Genomic DNA, 18,455 nt, shown 5'->3' on the forward strand with positions numbered 1-18,455 from the left:
ATGGTTAGAGGAAAAAAAATTATTTAAAAAAAAAAAACTTTCCTTCTTCCCGAGTAATAATATAATGAATATATAACAAACAGAGCTGAATTCAAAAGCCAACAGTGCAAAGTCCATTGCATCCTTAACATGCATGTGTGTTTCATGTTTGAAAAAGCTGACACATTATCCTGTGATGATTTCAAGTATGTATTACTTTGATCAGGTCTTATTAAAAGAAAAACAAACAAAAAACTGTTGGCAGAATGACAAATTATTAACATCAATGAGTTGATCTGGATGCCACTGGCTACTTTGTGCATTTTTTTCTCTGAAAAATTCAGTGTATGATTGGCAATATGACATTAAAACAAATTCTTAAGAACTCAAGGCTGAATGACTGACTAGGGTTCCAAAAACAGTGTTACATGTCTTGTTAGCAAATCTCCTTTTAATAATTGAAATCACTGTGACATCAGTTGCACTGGGGTTCTTGTAGAATGGACCCTTTTAGCATTTGATTCTTGATTTCAGAAAGGAAAGTACTCTTTTGATTGATAGGTACTGCCATGTTTCTATTGGATGTGATCATTTAATTACATGACTCAAAGAATAAAATGAGGCCCAGTGAACTATAGCAGAATCTGCTAGAAGTCTAACTCACTTACGTAGTGCCTTAACTGGAAAAAACAGTACTTGTACTTGCAACTGCATTAAATTAAACAGGTTTTATTATTATGGTTCATTTTCTGAGAAATATATTTCTTTAAGGGAAAATAAAAGACCATAATGGCATATTTTGATTAAAATAAGCTTTCTCAGAATTGTTAATAACAACTTCTTTGTCTTAAAAAGTTTAAAGTTTTAAAATATTTCAATCTGTATACTGCTCATTTAATCTAATTGAAACTACTAATTTTCTGAAAGTCAACATTTGGTAGAAATATAGGACTTAATATTGTGAAATACTGAATTCTTATTAAAGAAGTATTTTAAATAGACTAGTCTATTTAAATTAATTTATTGTGGAGCTTTTTTCATAAGATGATTGCTTTGCTTCATAAAGATAAATTTTAGTATTCAGGTTTTATAAAATGGTGTTCATCTCCACTAACATGTATGTGCTCATGTTTAGAAAATTTAAATAGATACTATGCCTCTGATTTAATATGCAGCAGCTGAGTGTTGAATGCAAATTATAATCCTAACTATTTTGGGGTCAGAACATCCATCAAAGGAAATGAGTGATGGAGGATATTCTTTAATACAGACTCAGCGACATTTAAGGAGTGTATCTGTGTGTGTGGGTGTGTGGGTATTTTTCTTCACAGTCCCATTTAAGATATGGAGGTTGTATGGAGAAAAGAGCCTAAGGTTTATGAAGTGCAAATGTACCTCTATCCACGTATTTATACGTACAGGTTTTGGGCTTAAGTAAGAAATGGTATCTTTGAAGACCTATTTCTTCTGAATGTTCCCTAGGAACTACAAGGTGTGATTAATGATTATTTGTTGTTCAGAACCATTTTGTCCTGTTTCCTCTACTAAGCAGAGAGATTATGTATGTGACTGTATGCTGTAAATATCATTTTATTTATGCTTAAATTAAAACTTGAAGATGAACACTCTAATACTGATTAGATTCTATTGTGGATGCTGCCTTTATGTATTGACTACAGTGTGTAACTTCCCATGGTATCTCTTATTTTTTTTTACATGTAATATTTAAAAGTGTTTTAAACTTATCGGCCTTATTGAGAAACTATTGTTTCTCAGTATCTAAAATTACAGTGACTTGTCCATTTATTTATGATTATCTTGCCAATGGAGGCCATTTGTGTATTTTTCAAAATGGATTTAGGCCCTTGGATCTCATTGTCTTAAGTCTGAGGAAGGTGTTTTTTCTACACAATAGCTTTTCCATCCTTACCTGTTTCTCTCTCAGTTGCCAGGACTCCTGACCTCCTTTCCCCTCACATTACCCCTTTCTTTCTTGATTGAATGATGATTCTCTTTCTTTCTCAGTAGGTCAGAATGAAAATGGCAGAATTTTCATACATTTGTAATTTCACAATAGTAACTGCAGCCTCAGTAGTTAGTATTCAAGGTTCCTCAGTGAACTTGCATGATTTCTTGTTCAAGAGAGCATTTACTGAAATTGTATCAGGCCTCGATTAAATAAATTTCAGTGATTTCCCTGATGATAAATTTGATTCATAATACCTGTTTTTGTTTTAATTTAAAATACAGAAAATAACTTTCTTATTAGATCTCTAGATTGCCTTATGCTAAGACATAATGATAAGCTGTTCCTCGTGATCCAGCTGAAAGAAGCACTGGTGGTAATTGAAGCAAGCTCTTTCATCATCTAGGAAAAAAATCAATTGGCTTTGTTCTGAAAATAAATAAACACATAGTTCTGGTTATTATGATAGCACTAGGAAGAAGATCTGATACCAGGAAGAATAGTTTTTAAATATCCAAAACCATAGTGATATGGAAAGAAAAATCATGGTATGATACAGATCTATATTCATAGTCTACTCTTGTCTTATAAAATAGCACCATTGATTTTTTTCCCCTGAGGAATGAGGACATAAACATATAAAATTAACACCATGTTGGAAACAAACCTAACAATTGTCTTGAGGTTGTCAATGCCTTAAGTAGTTTCATGTTTCTTTATTAACTGATAAAAATGCAGCCACTCAGATTGTGTCTATCCAATTATAGAAACTTTAGACCACATGAAACAGAAAAAAAATATCAGATATTAGTTAGTTTCTATGCCACCAAATAATATTAATGTCTTCCATGTTGAGTTTCTTACATTTTGTCCCAATATTTCAACCTTACATAGAGAAATAAATTTTACCACCTGTTTTTAAAACCCACCCGGGGGCAGGATTTCTCACATGTTCTTTGAACACCCCTTGCTTCCAATTCCCACACCTGGAACCAGATCATTATCATGTTTTCCTAAAGTGTCATTCCTGGTTGCGATCTCACTTTTACTACCCTCACACCTAAAGCATTATCAATTTGCACTTACCCTGGGTCTCTTAACTTTGCTCCTAGGCTCAAGGTTCCTCAACATAACAAAAATGGAAAAGTTGAAGTTATTTTAACCCTCATAATAGAAAGGAAAAGCTATCTATTTTAAGATGAGAGAGGGATTCATTGACACACAGCCTGTGTGTGAATTGGCAAGTTGTTTAGGCTATTGTTCTCTTTTACTTGGATTTTCTACAACCGGTTTTTATGACTATTCTGAGATTCTTATGTGGTTTAATATATTGCTCTTAACTCCACCTCTGGCTATACATGAATTGGGGTATTTTTGTTTGAAGTTAGAAAACTGAAGTCCTGTTCCTCTTACATTGGGTTTCCAATTCATGATGCCTTTAGTAATGTATTATTCAAATGGTCCCATTCAATTTCACTCCAATAAAAACATAAGACTAAATATTCAAATTGAAAGAAAAACTCTTGATGCCAGGTCAGGATGGTCATTATAGAAAATCATCTGCAAAAAATGCCTGTTTTGGGTGTGGTGGATATTTTATAATTGTCCAAGTAATGATTTTTCCTTTGATTATTTATCATAGATATTTAAAAATTCATCAGTATTAAAACACTTTAGTACTAACACAGCAGAATTGGATTAGCTTTTCATACCCGAGAAAAACAACTTAGAGGAGGAAAGATTTATTTCGACTCACGGTTTCAGGCTATGGTTGGTGGTTCCACACTTTGAGCCTGAGGTAGTGAGGTAGAACATCATGTTAGAAGGATGTGTTGGAGGAAGGTTGCTCAACTTGTGCAGGAAAGAGAGCAAGGGCATGCCCCAGTGACCATTTGCTCCAATTAGGTACCACCTCCTATAGTTTCCACTACCTTGTATATTCAGCCATGATGGATTAATTCTTTGATGAGGTTAGTGTCCTCATAAGCTAATTACTTCCCCAAGGCCCCAACCCTGATTGCTGCAGTGGGGCCTTCAACACGTGAAACTTTGGGGAGCACTTCATATACAAACCATAGCATAACAGAAGCCTAAACAGAGTATAAAAAATCAGACATATTGCTGGATATATTAACATCTGGCAAAACTATTCTTCTGTCTTAGAATACATTTTTTTTTGTGGGGGAGGAGAGTTACCAGGGACTGAACTCAGGGACACTCAATCACTGAGCCACATCCCCTGTCCTATTTTGTATTTTATTTAGAGACAGGATCTCACTGAGTTGCTTGGTGCCTCGCCTTTGCTGAGGCTGGCTTTGAACTCATGATCCTCCTGTCTCAGCTCCTCAAGTGGCTGGGATTATAGGAATGCAACACCATGCCTGGCCTTAGAATACTTTTGAGTTGTTATTTACTTTCCTAGGATGTTAGTAAAGGGGAAGTCGACTAAGATGTTTTAATAAGTGTCATAGACATTTGAAGAGTAAAGTGTACAGATTTGGATTTTGTTCTTTGTTTTTGCTTCTAAAATAAATTTGAATCAGTAGTGAATGACTCGTATACTACTTTGTAGCTGTTTCAAACATTACATTATTCAACCTGAATCAGAAAAGTCTTCCAACTATTAAAAACCAAAGAAGATGAAAAAATAAAACTAGAAGATTGGACTGATTTTTTTTTTGTTCAAATAACTCTGTGTGCTATAAAAATAATACTTCTATCTAATATCTAAGCTACATTCACCATACATACATACATATACACAGTGCTTTTCATTGGAAGGAGAACAAAGACATGAATGTCCATTTTTCTTGATAATGAAAAGGAATCATAGCTGAGGCCTTTTTAGAAATGTTCAAGCCCTGAACATTTCTTAAGATGACTAAACCAAGAAGTAAACAGATTCTTCTTAGGAAATATTGTTATAGAGTCCTATAAAGCATCACATGTATGATAAAGATAATGAAGCAAATGTTTATTACAGTAGCATTGTGAAGCTGGTACACTTGTTTAGTGAGTTATTTAGACAATATTCGTAGTAAAATTTTCATTACATTTATCTATTCACAAGTACTGTGAAATTAGTAACATAAATCCAATTATGTAATTCCTGAGAAATAAGCTTCTTTAATAAAATAATCAATTCACTAGGTACCAATGATGGCACATAGCAGCTGAAAATGAACAAATAGATACATAGAAGCTTTAATCTCATTCCTTTAAGTAGATTAAAAGTTAATTTCAGAGATGAGGAAAACAAAGATTAATTTTTTTTCTTTCTTAGATGTTTTTTCCTAAGATTGTGAACTGTTAGAATCTATTTATGATTTATATTTACTTCCAAAACGATTCACATCCAATTTCCATATTGACTAGATTTGGCAGAGTCCTATGCTCGCAGTATTTCTAGAGCAAAATCACCTCTCACACTCAAAAGGAGGCAATGAACATAATTCCTTCCTAAGGTTAGATACATTCCCCCTCCCTCCTTATTTAGTCATTGAATACCTTGAATGTTCTTTCTCAGCTTGTGTATTCAGGCTTTAAACTGTTATTTTTTTAAAGATTGCAGGTAATTCAATAGTAAATCTAAACAATGGGTAATGAAAAAAGAATTTTAATCTTGCAGAAATATCAATTTTCCCATCATAAGCTTTCACATAAAGTACACCTCTACTCCGGTTTTGGTATAGTGAATCTTTATTTGTTTAACAATTGGCTAAGAGAAAATTTTAGAATTTACTCAACTAGTTTGAAGAAGAAAAAGCAAAGTAGTAACATGGGTCAATACTTTGTATAAATGTATAAAAATACATTTATTTTTATAGCACAAAGTAGTAACATGGGTCATTAGTAACATAGGTCAATATCTATAATTATTTTTAAATGCAACTTTCCTGTCTATGGATCAATTCATCCATAACAAAAATTATGATTAATTCCTAATAACAGATGCAATGGTAATTATAAATAGTAAGAGTACATATTTTTGCAGGCTATGAGTGATGCACCAGGCTCAGAGCTTTGGGATGGGTGGCAGTGTTACCCTCATCTCACTGAAGCAACTAAGAGCTAGCACAGTTAAACAGCTGGCCCCAAGTTAGAGAAAAGAGTCCTGAGTCTGACACTAGTTTGCTATGATGATGCTGTCACAGCTGTTGTCTTGTCTGCAACAGATGATTAATTTCAAACACAAATGCCTATGTAAGATTACTACCACCGGTCTGTGAACTCCAGTTTCACAAAACGTTACTCAACATGGGTACAATTTTGAAAAATTTTAAAGAAATCTTATCACACAGACCCACATTAAGAATATCCATTCCCAAAGGATGGATCAGGGCACGTGACAATCAAAGGGTTCTAAGCTTTAGGCCTTGGAGACACATAATGAGCAATCAGAACCAGTGGCAAGATTTAGGTTTTGCAACACTTTGAAATCCTTTTGAGTGTTTAATATGATAAGCCTTCATGGCTCAACATTTGACACATTACCAAGTAGCTACACAGTTCTTTTATAAAATATTTTAGTTGATAAATTTCTTTAAAGTAGGAATTGTGAAAATTCAAGTAGCACTTTCAAAAACAATGAAGCATGTTACATAACAAAGTAAAAGTCAAAACATGAAAAGTGTGTTTGCCTTTTTTTTCCCTTTAAATTTTTTGTGACAACTGAGGAAATATAATCTCAGCACTTTATTGGTGAATCTGAGAAGCACACTCTTACAGGATGTTCTTTGTTGAGTGGATGAATTTCCAAGTACAGAAGTACCTTGGTATCCACAGGTACAGGTGTTTGTGTACAGATTGATGTGGTATTTACATGTAACCTATGCACATCTTCCTATATACTTCAAAGAATGTCTAGGTTGCTTATAATAATACAACATAAATGTTATGTAAATAGTTATCATGCCACATGAATTAGGGAATAATGACAAAGAAAAATCTCTGTACATATTCAATACAAATTCAGGTTTTCTTTCAATATTTTTGATCTGTTGTTGGTTGAATCTGATAATGCAGAACCTGCAGGTACAGAGGGCTGACTATAATCATAACAATGCTTTATAGTTTACAACCTGTCACCCCATGCATTATGTAGTATAAGCCAATCCTCAAAATAGCCCAATCTACTAGGCTATCTGTGACTATCTATGATCCAGGTGAGAAAATGCAGACCAAGATCTTTGAGTTCATTTTCATAGTTCATTAAAAGAGTCTCCAATACAAATTTAGGTAGTAGTATTTGAAGAACTTGCTATAAGAATTTGTCCTTCCTTCCCAGCAGGTGTGTAGACTTGTAATAATACCCTTAATATGTCTACTACCCACACCTAAAGTCTAAACTCTTTATTAAAGAACTGCATCTGTTTGCTTCAAAGTTTGACAAATTGTAGTCCCTGAAAGGACTGCATCAGCATCACCTGGTCACTTGTCAGACATGTCAAATCTCTGGCATCTCTGAAATCTACTGAATCAGAAAGTTGGATGGGTTTATCTCAGAAATCTTTGTATGAGATTTCCAGTGATGCACCTGTTTGAGGACTGAAGACCATTACCCAACAGATGTTTAGTGGAAACACACATATATGTTTACTCTCACTTGCATATTGATATATTTAATATAAAGTTATTGGCACTGTGATAGGTAGTGTTATTCTGGCATCATTGTGGGTTTCTTGTTGTTTTGTTACTGTTTAGCAGACCTTCAAGGAAAGTTGCCTTTTTTTCTCTTAAGGGAGTGAAATAGCGTAAGTAGAAGTATACCAACATTGTGCAGGTTCCTAACATATTCTTTTGAAGACTAGTAAAAAGTAAAAGACAGCTGAGAAGGAAGGAAAAAACATGCTGGGCCATGTTGTTAAGAATCACTTTTAGATTTATTGAGTTTGATGGCTAGGATGTTAGTAGGAAAACAATGAAGAAAAAAATTCATTCAAATTTTTTTTTCATGCTCATGAATTCAGCTTGGATTGGATAAAGACAAATGTGGATGGACAGTTTTAGAAAAACAATAGGTCAATGATGTCTCAAGATGGGGAGTATTTCTCACTGTGGAGTTAATTCCCATCCATTGTGGGAAAGGTCCTTTGTAGTTTGTACAGTGAGGATCTAGGTCATCCTAGCTGGTTGCTTATCGGTCAAGTTCAGGTGATCAGAAGATGAAAAGACATCAGTATATTACAGATAGAGAGGGAGGAAGAGTTTCTTAGAATTGAGATTTTTAGAGATCCTAGGCCAAGAGTGTTGAAGAATACAGGCAAGTAGGAGAGCCAGCTGATTTCTGTGGGGATCCTGAAAAATTGAACTATCATTGCAAAGATGACAGTAGATCCCAGAAAGTGAACACTGGCTTCTCAGCGTTCACTTAGGGAAGAAGGGGTCAAAAACTATGGGGGGCAACTGAACATCTCCTTTAAAGCTGAGAATTCTTTCCTATGTAATTTTTTTAAAGGGCAACCGTCTGCCTCACGAATAAACACACACTTTATACTATCACAATTCCTCCTGCTCCAAGAGTAGTGTAAATGGAATTTGCAGATGACATACAGCAATGAGTTATCCATATGCTTGAGCTTAACATGAAGCAGAGGATGCTATGGAACAAATAAGAATTGTGACTCTCACCAATGTAGAATGACCAAACCAGACCCTGTCAGATAGATAGATAGATAGATAGATAGATAGATAGATAGAGATGTAGCTCAGGGCTTACTCCCAAGTACAAAAACAAAAACAAAAAAAAAAAAACCCTTCAAAAATGCTAAATATATTCTGAAACTCAAATTCAATTTTTAAGATACCTTAGACATAAAAAATTAATTCTTTGTCTATAATTAGCTTTAGAACTAATAAAAACTGAAATGAGCTCTAAATGTTTGGGGGTTCTGTTTAAATACATCAAGATACTTAAAGAGTTTTAGATTTAAAAAGAGAAGATATTAAATGAAAGATTTAATCTTTTATTTACTCATTCTCTGAATTTCCAACTTTTGCTTTTAGCTTTTTATTAGAACAGAATAGAACATGGGCAAGAGTAAACAATTATTAAAAGAAAAAAAAAGAATTGTAATGCATTCTGCTGTCATATATAAATAAAAACAATAAATTTTTTTTAAAAAAGAGCAGGAATGTAGTCCCATATTGATTTTTTTCCTAATAATTACTTGGATTAATTTAACCTTCCCTTTAAAGTCTTTCATGATTTTCTGATCACAAAAGTAATGTGTTTATAAAATATATACACATTAAGATTCTAAAAGTCAATTACCCCTACTATTAAGAAAAATGCTGAGCATTTTGAGTTTTATTCTTTTCTTCCTAGCACATTTTTAAAGATAAGATCATACTGCACTGCTTGTTAATGATCATACTCAATTCTGAACATTAATCATTTGTTTACAGTTAGTATGTGCTTCTGTCTTCTTAAGATTTCATTTGAGGTCATTTCATTTTCTCTTTAAGTTTTCCACCTATATGGCAATATTAATTTACCTTTTTTATGCACTTGTCTTCTAATTTTTCTTATTCATTTTTGCTATTAAAAATGTTTTCTGCTCTTGATGTGCATATTCTCCTTGGTCCATGAAACTTGATAACTTGAACTAGAATATTAATACTTTGCATTGATGTTTCATGAATACTTTGAATTGGAAACTTTTATGCATGCCCTTTGTTAACTGGGCTGATTAAATTAGAATAGCAAGTAGTGATGAGAGAATTGGTCTTTCTCAGGCTGTGTTCAACAGTCATGTTTATCTAGTGGTTGGTTTGGCACACCTCAGAGCTTCTGAATTTTGGGTTTTCCCCTATTTTTATGATGACACTCTGGCATTCTTTTTTTAGGACTTAGATGATTTACTCAGTTGAGTCACTAGTAGCTTAAAATTTATGGAATAATTATGTTGATTGAGTTTTAATTGCTCAGCAGAACCATTTTTTAAAAAATTAAATGTTGGCAAGCTTGAGTTATTTAGAACCATGTCATTACCATTTCAGAGCATTAGTTAAGTAGGCACTAGATTTCTCTTCCAGATGAGCTCTTAAGCATATAAATTGATGCATTTGAGAGATCAAATGAGAACCCACCACAGTGCTTCTCCTCTAAATTGATCCTCAGTGGTTATTAATGTTTGGGAAAATGGTAATCCATGTGGTAAGCTACCCAGGAAAGTTTTCAAATTTTAAGATGAATTTTATAAGCTGATATCCATAGAACTTCTAAGCTACCTTCTGATTAAAAAAAAAAAAAGTCTTTTCCCAATGATATTCTTAAGCCATTCTATAACCCTTTGGAGAATCCCTGTCCCTCTTTTGCCAGTAGGAAGTACTCTTCCACTTAGGCCTTTTAAAGATCTAACTTGGGTTTGCAATTAAAAATCAATGATTTTTGTATGTATGTTCTGCATACCCTTTTCGGAGGTCTCTAAGCATCATGTTTTGAAGTAGAATAATAGTGTTGTAGCTAAGACCACCTACCTCTTTGGGACCTAAAAGAAAGGTGGAAAGGTTAACTAAAAGACCAGTGACTAAAGTCTTTGGTATTCAGCAATAGAGTCACTATGAACTTTGGGTTTGCTCCTATAATATTTTAAAACCCACAATCTACATTTTATTTTCAAACAAATCAAAAAGGAAAGAGAATATTAAGAGAAAGGTATAGAGAGCGGATACTGATAATATTGGGAACTCTTGCAGTGTTTTCAGCTTCAAAATTCCCTAATTAATATTCAGCCTTAAAATTCCTAATTCAGTGTGGTGATAGGAGTTGAGGTATAGGGGACAGTCAAAACAGGTGAAAGATTTCAGAAGACATGTTAAAGAATATAAACTTAAAAGCAAATTTTTACTGAGAAAAAATATGTTTTTGATTTAAAATTTTTGATTTTATTGTTATGAATGCCAAAACCTGGGTGTCTTCAAAATGTTGAATGAGACCTAAAAATTGAGGAAATTATTCTAAATATTCTCTTTCCAGTACTTAGCCAGGTGTGTATGAGGGGCTATAAATAGAGGAGAAGGCCATGTATTACCTGATTATGTGGTTGCATTACAAAGAAAATCAAGGTAAGAAACATGAGTATTTATAATGTCTAATGTATGTGGCATCTAGTGAAACCCATACACAGTGGGATTAATCTACCTTCTGGAAAAAGTCAATTGGATTAAAATGAATGTTACAGGAAAAAATTTAAATGAGGAAACTTTCAATATTTGTGTAGCATAAGGCTAGTTTTATTATTTAAACTCTTGATTCAATATAACACATTAAATGTATGTTGATTTGAAATTTTCTTGTTAGTTATTTATATAAAATATCAAATTCTAAGTAACTTATTATTTTTTAAAATTAATTAATTATTTTTTTTTAGATATAGATGGACATAACACAATGCCCTTTTATTTTTATGTGGTGCTGAGGATGAACCCAGGTCCTGCCCATGCTAGGCGAGTGCTCTACCACTGAACCACAATCCTAGCCCCTAAATAACTTATTATTGATATGTAATGCCATCATTACCTATTTTTATTCCTCCTACAAGGAATCACAGTTGCTCTGAAACTCATTAATACTGTCATGTGCTGCTTAATGACATCTCCATAAGTGACAGAACACAAATGCAAACAGTATATACCATGTAGCCTAGGTGTGTAACAGGCTATGCCATTTGGGTTTGTGTAAGAACATTCTATGCTGTTAGTACAACAATGAAATCACCTGACAATTTCTCAGAATATGTACCTTTCTATAATTGATGCATTACTATGATTTTTTAAAAAGCTCATTTTTTCTATTTTTGCTGATGATTTCTGAGTAGTATTTTAAATGACTCCTTAATATATATACTTCACTAAATTATTTCACCTTGAAATAATTTTGAAGTATCTTAAAACATTGTGAACACAGCATTGTGCTCATTTGAATCAAAGAAGCTACCCAGCAATTAAAGGACCATTTAAAAAAAATGGGTTATGAATCATGAAAAACTTTTTGAGTTGGTCTACAGTAATCCTGTTGTATAACTTAAAAGAGAAATTTGCCTTTTTCTATTATGATTATACTTCTGAAACGGAAATGAGGAAAAACACTCCATTCACAATATCCTCAAAAAAAATAAAATACTTGGGAATCAACCTAACAAAAGAGGTGAAAGATTTATATAANAATGGAGGGAGACCCTCATTGTTATACAAAATTACATATAAGAGGTTGTGAGGGGAATGGGAAAATAAACAAGGAGAGATATGAATTACAGTGGATGGGGTAGAGAGAGAAGATGGGAGGGGAGGGAGGGGGGATGGTAGAGGATAGTAAAGGTAGCAGAATACAACAGTTACTAATAGGGCATTATGTAAAAATGTGGATGTGTAACCGATGTGATTCTGCAATCTGTATTTGGGGTAAAATTGGGAGTTCATAACCAACTTGAATCTAATGTATGAAATATGATATGTCAAGAGCTTTGTAATGTTTTGAACAACCAATAAAAAAAATAAAAAATAAATAAATAAATAAATAAATAAATAAAATAAAGTCACCATGAACCCAGGGGGAAAAAAAAAAAAGATTATACTTCAAAAGCACTATAAAAGAGTTTTGAGAAATAGCTTTAAAAACTTAGTCACTTACATTAGAAATTGGAATGATTTTCTGCTTTCCCTTTCAACTTCCCCTTCACCCTAGTCTCCTCCAGTACAAATTCTACCTATTCATCTGGACAGCAGTATTGAGGCAAGAGGTCTGATCCAAGTTTGAATGACAGTTCTGTTGCTTAGGTATTTATGCGAAGTGAGTTATTTAACCCATCTGTATCTTGATTTCTTGAAAAAAAATCAGTGTGAAATTAAACAACCAATATGTAGTATTAAGTATGGATATGTAAGAAAAATCAATACTTTTCCCTTTTACAAAGCACAAAGGAAGGTACAACTCCCCCTTTTCCACGTTGCCATTGATCTGGACTTTCCCCTCTCCCTGAGGGCAGGGGTGACAATGGCCTCTAGCTTTTTTTCCCCTTACATCTATCCCAAACATGGATACAAGTTAATTTCATTCCTTTCTAAGATTTCTGAAAGATGCTTCTGATAATGTTGCTCACTTTTACTCTCCAGAATAACCTACAGAGCTCCCTAAGAGCTTCAACTCTCATTTTCTTCCCCCTAGATGAGGTGGCATGGTAGTGGACGGCTGGTCTGTGACTCAGCCCATCTGGGTTGAATTCTAACTGTACTTCTAGTCATATAAAAGTTTCTTAACCTCCCTTTAGTTGCACTTTTCTCACCTATAAAATAGGAACAATGGGGAATATTTCCTAGTTTGTAGTGAGAACTAAGGTAATAAATTTCAACATGATATTATCCTGACAGACAAAATTATAAAATCAATAAATGGTGATTGTTGTGGATTCCTATGCCAAAATAACGATCTTAATTACCTCATAACTTCAGAAACAGGTTTTTAAGATTCTGTGAACCTTTTCAGTTTGGGTATTTGTATAGGTATTTCTTTCCATTCAGGATAGCTTTCATGTAAAAAATGTCTTTCTCACAATATCTGCCTATTAATTACACCTACTTTGAAAAGTCCCCAATTTCTCCACTTTTTTTCTAGCCCCTTTATTATTGCTTCAATCAAATTTTGTATTGATCACCTGCTATCTATAAGCTCCCTATCTATTTGCTTAACACAAATTTCCTTTATGAATTATCACCAGAAAGTTAGGAATATGCCCAATAAATTTATATATCTGAAATTGAGTAAAAGAATGCTTTCTTAATCTGAATTTTGATGCTTATATATATTTTTTACATTGTAGAGAATGTCATAGTCAGCTTTTTGCTCATTGGAACTATCTTTCTAGTGTTTCTGCTATTTTTAAGTTCCCCAGCTTCTATCAGATAATATTGATTCTATTAAAGGTAGAGATAACTAGTACTGATTAGCAAAGGGACTTATGTACCAATAGTCTTAACTACATGGATGAAAAATCAAAAGCATTGGAACTTAATGATTTAATTAAAGAAATGGAACTTAATGGTTTCCTATTATTGAAGAACTGGGCTCAAAGTTTTCTTAAATGAATGGAAAGTCATATCTTTCATCCAAGGTTTATAATGAAATGACTTTCCTTGGTACTGAAGCACTTGTTTAGCCAGATTAGAGGTTAGTTGTCTTTTCTTTTAATTTTTAATAAAGAGCAGATAGTACCGGTTATCCTTTTTACATGTTTGGTTAACCATAGTTACATTTACATATTTCCTTTGGGGTTCCAGTTAATGCAAAGCAAACACTTGGAATTCTTCACAGAATTAGTAAGTGGTCATCATGGCTCCTGCCTTGAAGATTTTCTTGTTTTGAATAACAAATCTCTTCATGAAGATGGTTAGACAGAACTCATTTGCAGTAAGCGGCTATGTACCAGATCTTGGAAGTAATTAGATTGCTTCATAGCTTAGTTTCACAAGCCTACTCAGTATATGGATTCTTAAATAAACAGTAAGAAAATTATATTACAAAGAATGACAACCCACATACATACGTATAATAAAAAATGATTGAAGATGTTATTCTAGTGAGGCAAGATTCCTAAGCATCTACCTACCAGGCTGTACTACATTTTTGTTTCTAAATAAATATCAGAACATGTTGAATTACATTGTTTTCTAAGGTTACTATTTTTGTGTATCAAGTGAGCTGGCAAAGAGCTTCTTTTGAAACAAAGGAGCACAGGGACACTTTCTTTCCTTCCAGGACTAGTTTGAACTATGTTCACACATTCTTCTGCCTGAAAGAAAAAAAAGACACTATTAGTGTCAGGCTGCATTGTAAATATGCTCTAGTGTAGCAGCTTGCTAACAGTGGCAACTCATATTGTTAGCAGCTGTTCACACCTGTGAATAATGCACTGTGAGATGGAGGTTTTCCCCAGCTGGCGTCTCCATAGGTGATAATCCTCATGAGTACAGGGAGTCTCTTTTCATATCCTCATTTTATAAATATGTTGGTCACCCTCCTTTCTCAACCTATCCCTGCAGTTTCTTGAAACCCCAGTTTCTCCCTTGATCTTTTAATTTGTGAGTGCATCATTTAAAATGACATTATTAATGTTTGTGAAAAAATTCACATCACAAAACTCTACCCTTTCAGTGAATTTTTAATCATAAATACACTATTACCAGCTATAGGCATGATGCTATACAGTAGTTCTCAAGGACTTATATTATATAACAGAAACTTTTCACCCTTTGACTAATAGCCACTTACTGCTAATCACTATTCCAATGGGATTATTTTAGATTTATATAAATGGAATCTTGTAAATAAGAGAGCAGGATGAAACTTTTAGAGATTATGGATAATTTTATGCCATAAATTGCAGTTATAGTTTCATAGCATACAACTTCAAATCCATCAAGTCGTGTCCATTAAATACATACAGCCTTTTATGTCAAACATTCTTTAAGAAAGTGATTTTAAAATGCACATTAAGCTTTGCCAGAGGCATTATTGCAGGGTAGCATTGTCATTCTTTTTGCTTTTTAATGTTACCTGTAAATATCCCTCTATGATTTTGAGTAATCACAAAATGGAGATACTTTTTGGGATAACTTTTTGGGAGAATCTTTACTTTAAGGACTAGCTAAGTCTTAACTTTTCAAGTCAATGTGGAGTAAGGGAATCGTTTACTTAGTGTACTTGGCATCCTTAGCAATTTAAGGCATATTAGCTTGAAATAATTTTATGTTTATTTACTAAAACAATTTTGCCTTCTAAATCATTTAACTCAATTCTTCAATGCTCAACAGGTTGATAAACTGTGGCTCATAAATTCTACAGTGAGATGGTTATTGTTTACTGTAGAACATTGTTTTTCAAGAAGTAGTCTCTTTTAAGTTCTAATTCATATTCAGATCACCACAGAGATTTTCACTCACTTTACCAAAGCTGTTAAAGGACATTTCTAGATCCTAAAAGGTTGTTAAAGAGCATTTTCTAGATGCAAAAAGCATACACATCAATAACTTGATTTAGAAGGTCGAAAAGCGGAAAAGCAAAATTTAGAATAAAAACTAGATGAATTTTAGAGACTCTGAGTGTAGCTCAGTGGTAGAGCCCGTGCCTGACAGGCACAACGTTCTAGATCTCATTCCCAGCACTGCAAAATAAAGAAATAAATAAATAAGCTGAACTTTATAACTAATACCAAGCTAGTAACACCTGACATTGAAAAATATCTTACAGTATTTAAAGCTTGAATTCCTAACTTGAAAGTTCTAAACTTCTTCAGCCTGCAATTTAAAAAAAAGTGTGTACTTTAAAAATATGTACTTTAATCTGACATCTTTATGTCACAGGAAATTATAGGAGATTGTGAGTTTGAAGTGATTTTTTGTGGGTACTTTTTGTATTTTATATTTGATAACATATAAGCATTTAAAAGTAGAATTGTATTGGGCATGTTGAACTAAAAAGTTAACAAAATAAATATTACATTTAGGAAGTATCGGGAGATAGAAGATGTGAAAAATCAATATTTGATGTGGGTATGGATCCCAATAATCCCTTACTCCTGGTGTTCACACCCTGTGTAATCTCTTTCCCTTGAGAATGGTCTGGACCTACTGATTTGCTTCTAATGAACAGAACACTGAAAAAGTAAAGGGAGAACCAGATTACTGAAAATGGTTAAAGCAAATAGAGCAGGTTGATTCGACAATGAGGAAAAGCTAAACCAAAATCTACCTGGACAATAGAGCTTGTAATTTATTCACATATAATTTCTTAGAGCATATTGCTGCCAAATCAAATCACTACATCTGGAAATAAGTTAGAAGTCACTTTATGGTCATTATCATGCATAGTTAATGAGAAAATATTTGAATAATTTTTAGATTCATATTAGTTCCTAATATTTGGGGACCGTACAGATATAATGAGTCAGAACCAGCTGAGTATTTCTACCATAAAAAATGTAGTTGTAAACTTGACAAACAACTTTAAAATTCCACTACCACTTACTGAATGCATGTTTTCTACCTGGTATTTATGATACATGATTCCAGGATTAACATAAGATTATATTGTAAATGAAGTCAATGGAGAAAATGTTCATAATTTGATTTGAATTCTCTGTCTCACATATGATAAATGCCAAATCACTATGGTTAACTGATAATCTGTAAGCCCTGCCTCGCCTAAATGTAGAAAATATTGACAACAGTATGAATGGCTTTCTAAAAATTGATTCGAATAGTTATGATCCTTCTTTAATATAGGGAGGTTGAGCTTTGTATGTAATATTTTAACATGACAGTTCTCTAGATGTAATTTGTTCATCATAGATTCTAAGTGGACTAAAAGGCTTAATTCTTAGCTGTTGCCCTTTAAGAACTTTTGGATATAAGCTAAATCAATACAACAGTAGAAAGACATTTTAATAAAAAGTTCTTAGCACTGGAAGTGTGAAAAACTCATTACCTTTCAGGAATTAGATTTTCTTTCTGAATACAATTGGAATGGAAGTATTTTATTTGGCGGTCAACAGCACCATAAACCAGCTATGTAGTCAATTTTGACATCTGTATTTACAGCTGGCTGCTGTTTTGTGGACCTGCACTCTGGATTGAAATATAATCATACCTTCATGTGTTTAGCAAGGACCCTGATCTTTGGATCTGCTTTACAAAACCAAACAGATTGTGATTAGATGAGATTTATGTGGTATTAAAAATTATAAGCACAGCCATAATATCTAGGTAAACTATAGAACAAAAATATTTGCCTAGGAGGCTCATGCAGACCTTTTTATAATTGAGACTGGCTCCCCATGTTCATCTTTTTTCTGGCTACCCCAAGGCTTCAGGCTACATTCTTCCCCTACATGCTCTCTAATTTGTAGAGTAGGGTGCAGTCTCTTCAGTATCTTATTTCCATCCGATACAAAAACATGGGGCCTTTGAGAATTTTTGCACTAATCACTAAGGTAAAGTAGGTTAAGAAAAACAATAATGTTGCAGGGAGGGACAAATTTTCAAGATGCCAGAGTCATTGTACCTGATGTAGTTAGCTACACTCATCGAAAAAAATACTTAGATGCCTTCTGACCATGGGTTAGGCATTTTGCTAGGCACTGAATAAACAAAGATAAGAAGTAGTCTTCAAGGACCTCACCACAGAGTGTAGATAACCCAGCGGTTACAACACAAGGTGATCAGGGCTCGGTGGGAGAGAAACAATGTGTGCTGTCACAGGAGCACATGACTTGTAGATTGATGAACTTGTGGGCAGAGGGGACAGATGTATATCACATAGAGGAACTAGCAGGGGCAGAAACTTAAAGACAGGAAGGAACAAGGTGAATTTGGGGATTCAAAGGACTTGATGAGCACTGAGGCACAGTGGATAGGCATGCACTGTTGGATCACTGCTTCTCGGTGTTCACTTTCTTGACAGCAGCAGCACCACCACTGGAAATTTTATTTAAAATGCACATTCCAAGGCCCCTCC

At 33.6% G+C, this 18,455-nt stretch overlaps 1 protein-coding gene across 3 annotated transcripts in view; it reads left to right on the forward strand.

Annotated features, from left to right (window-relative positions):
• The window catches only part of Prkg1 (protein kinase cGMP-dependent 1), a 1,168,403-nt gene that overhangs the window by 436,183 nt on the left and 713,765 nt on the right, over window positions 1-18,455 (forward strand). The window lies entirely within an intron of this gene.

This window comes from Marmota marmota, unplaced genomic scaffold (assembly GCF_001458135.2).
Source record: "Marmota marmota marmota unplaced genomic scaffold, marMar, whole genome shotgun sequence".
In the NCBI taxonomy this organism is placed as follows: Eukaryota; Metazoa; Chordata; class Mammalia; order Rodentia; family Sciuridae; genus Marmota; species Marmota marmota.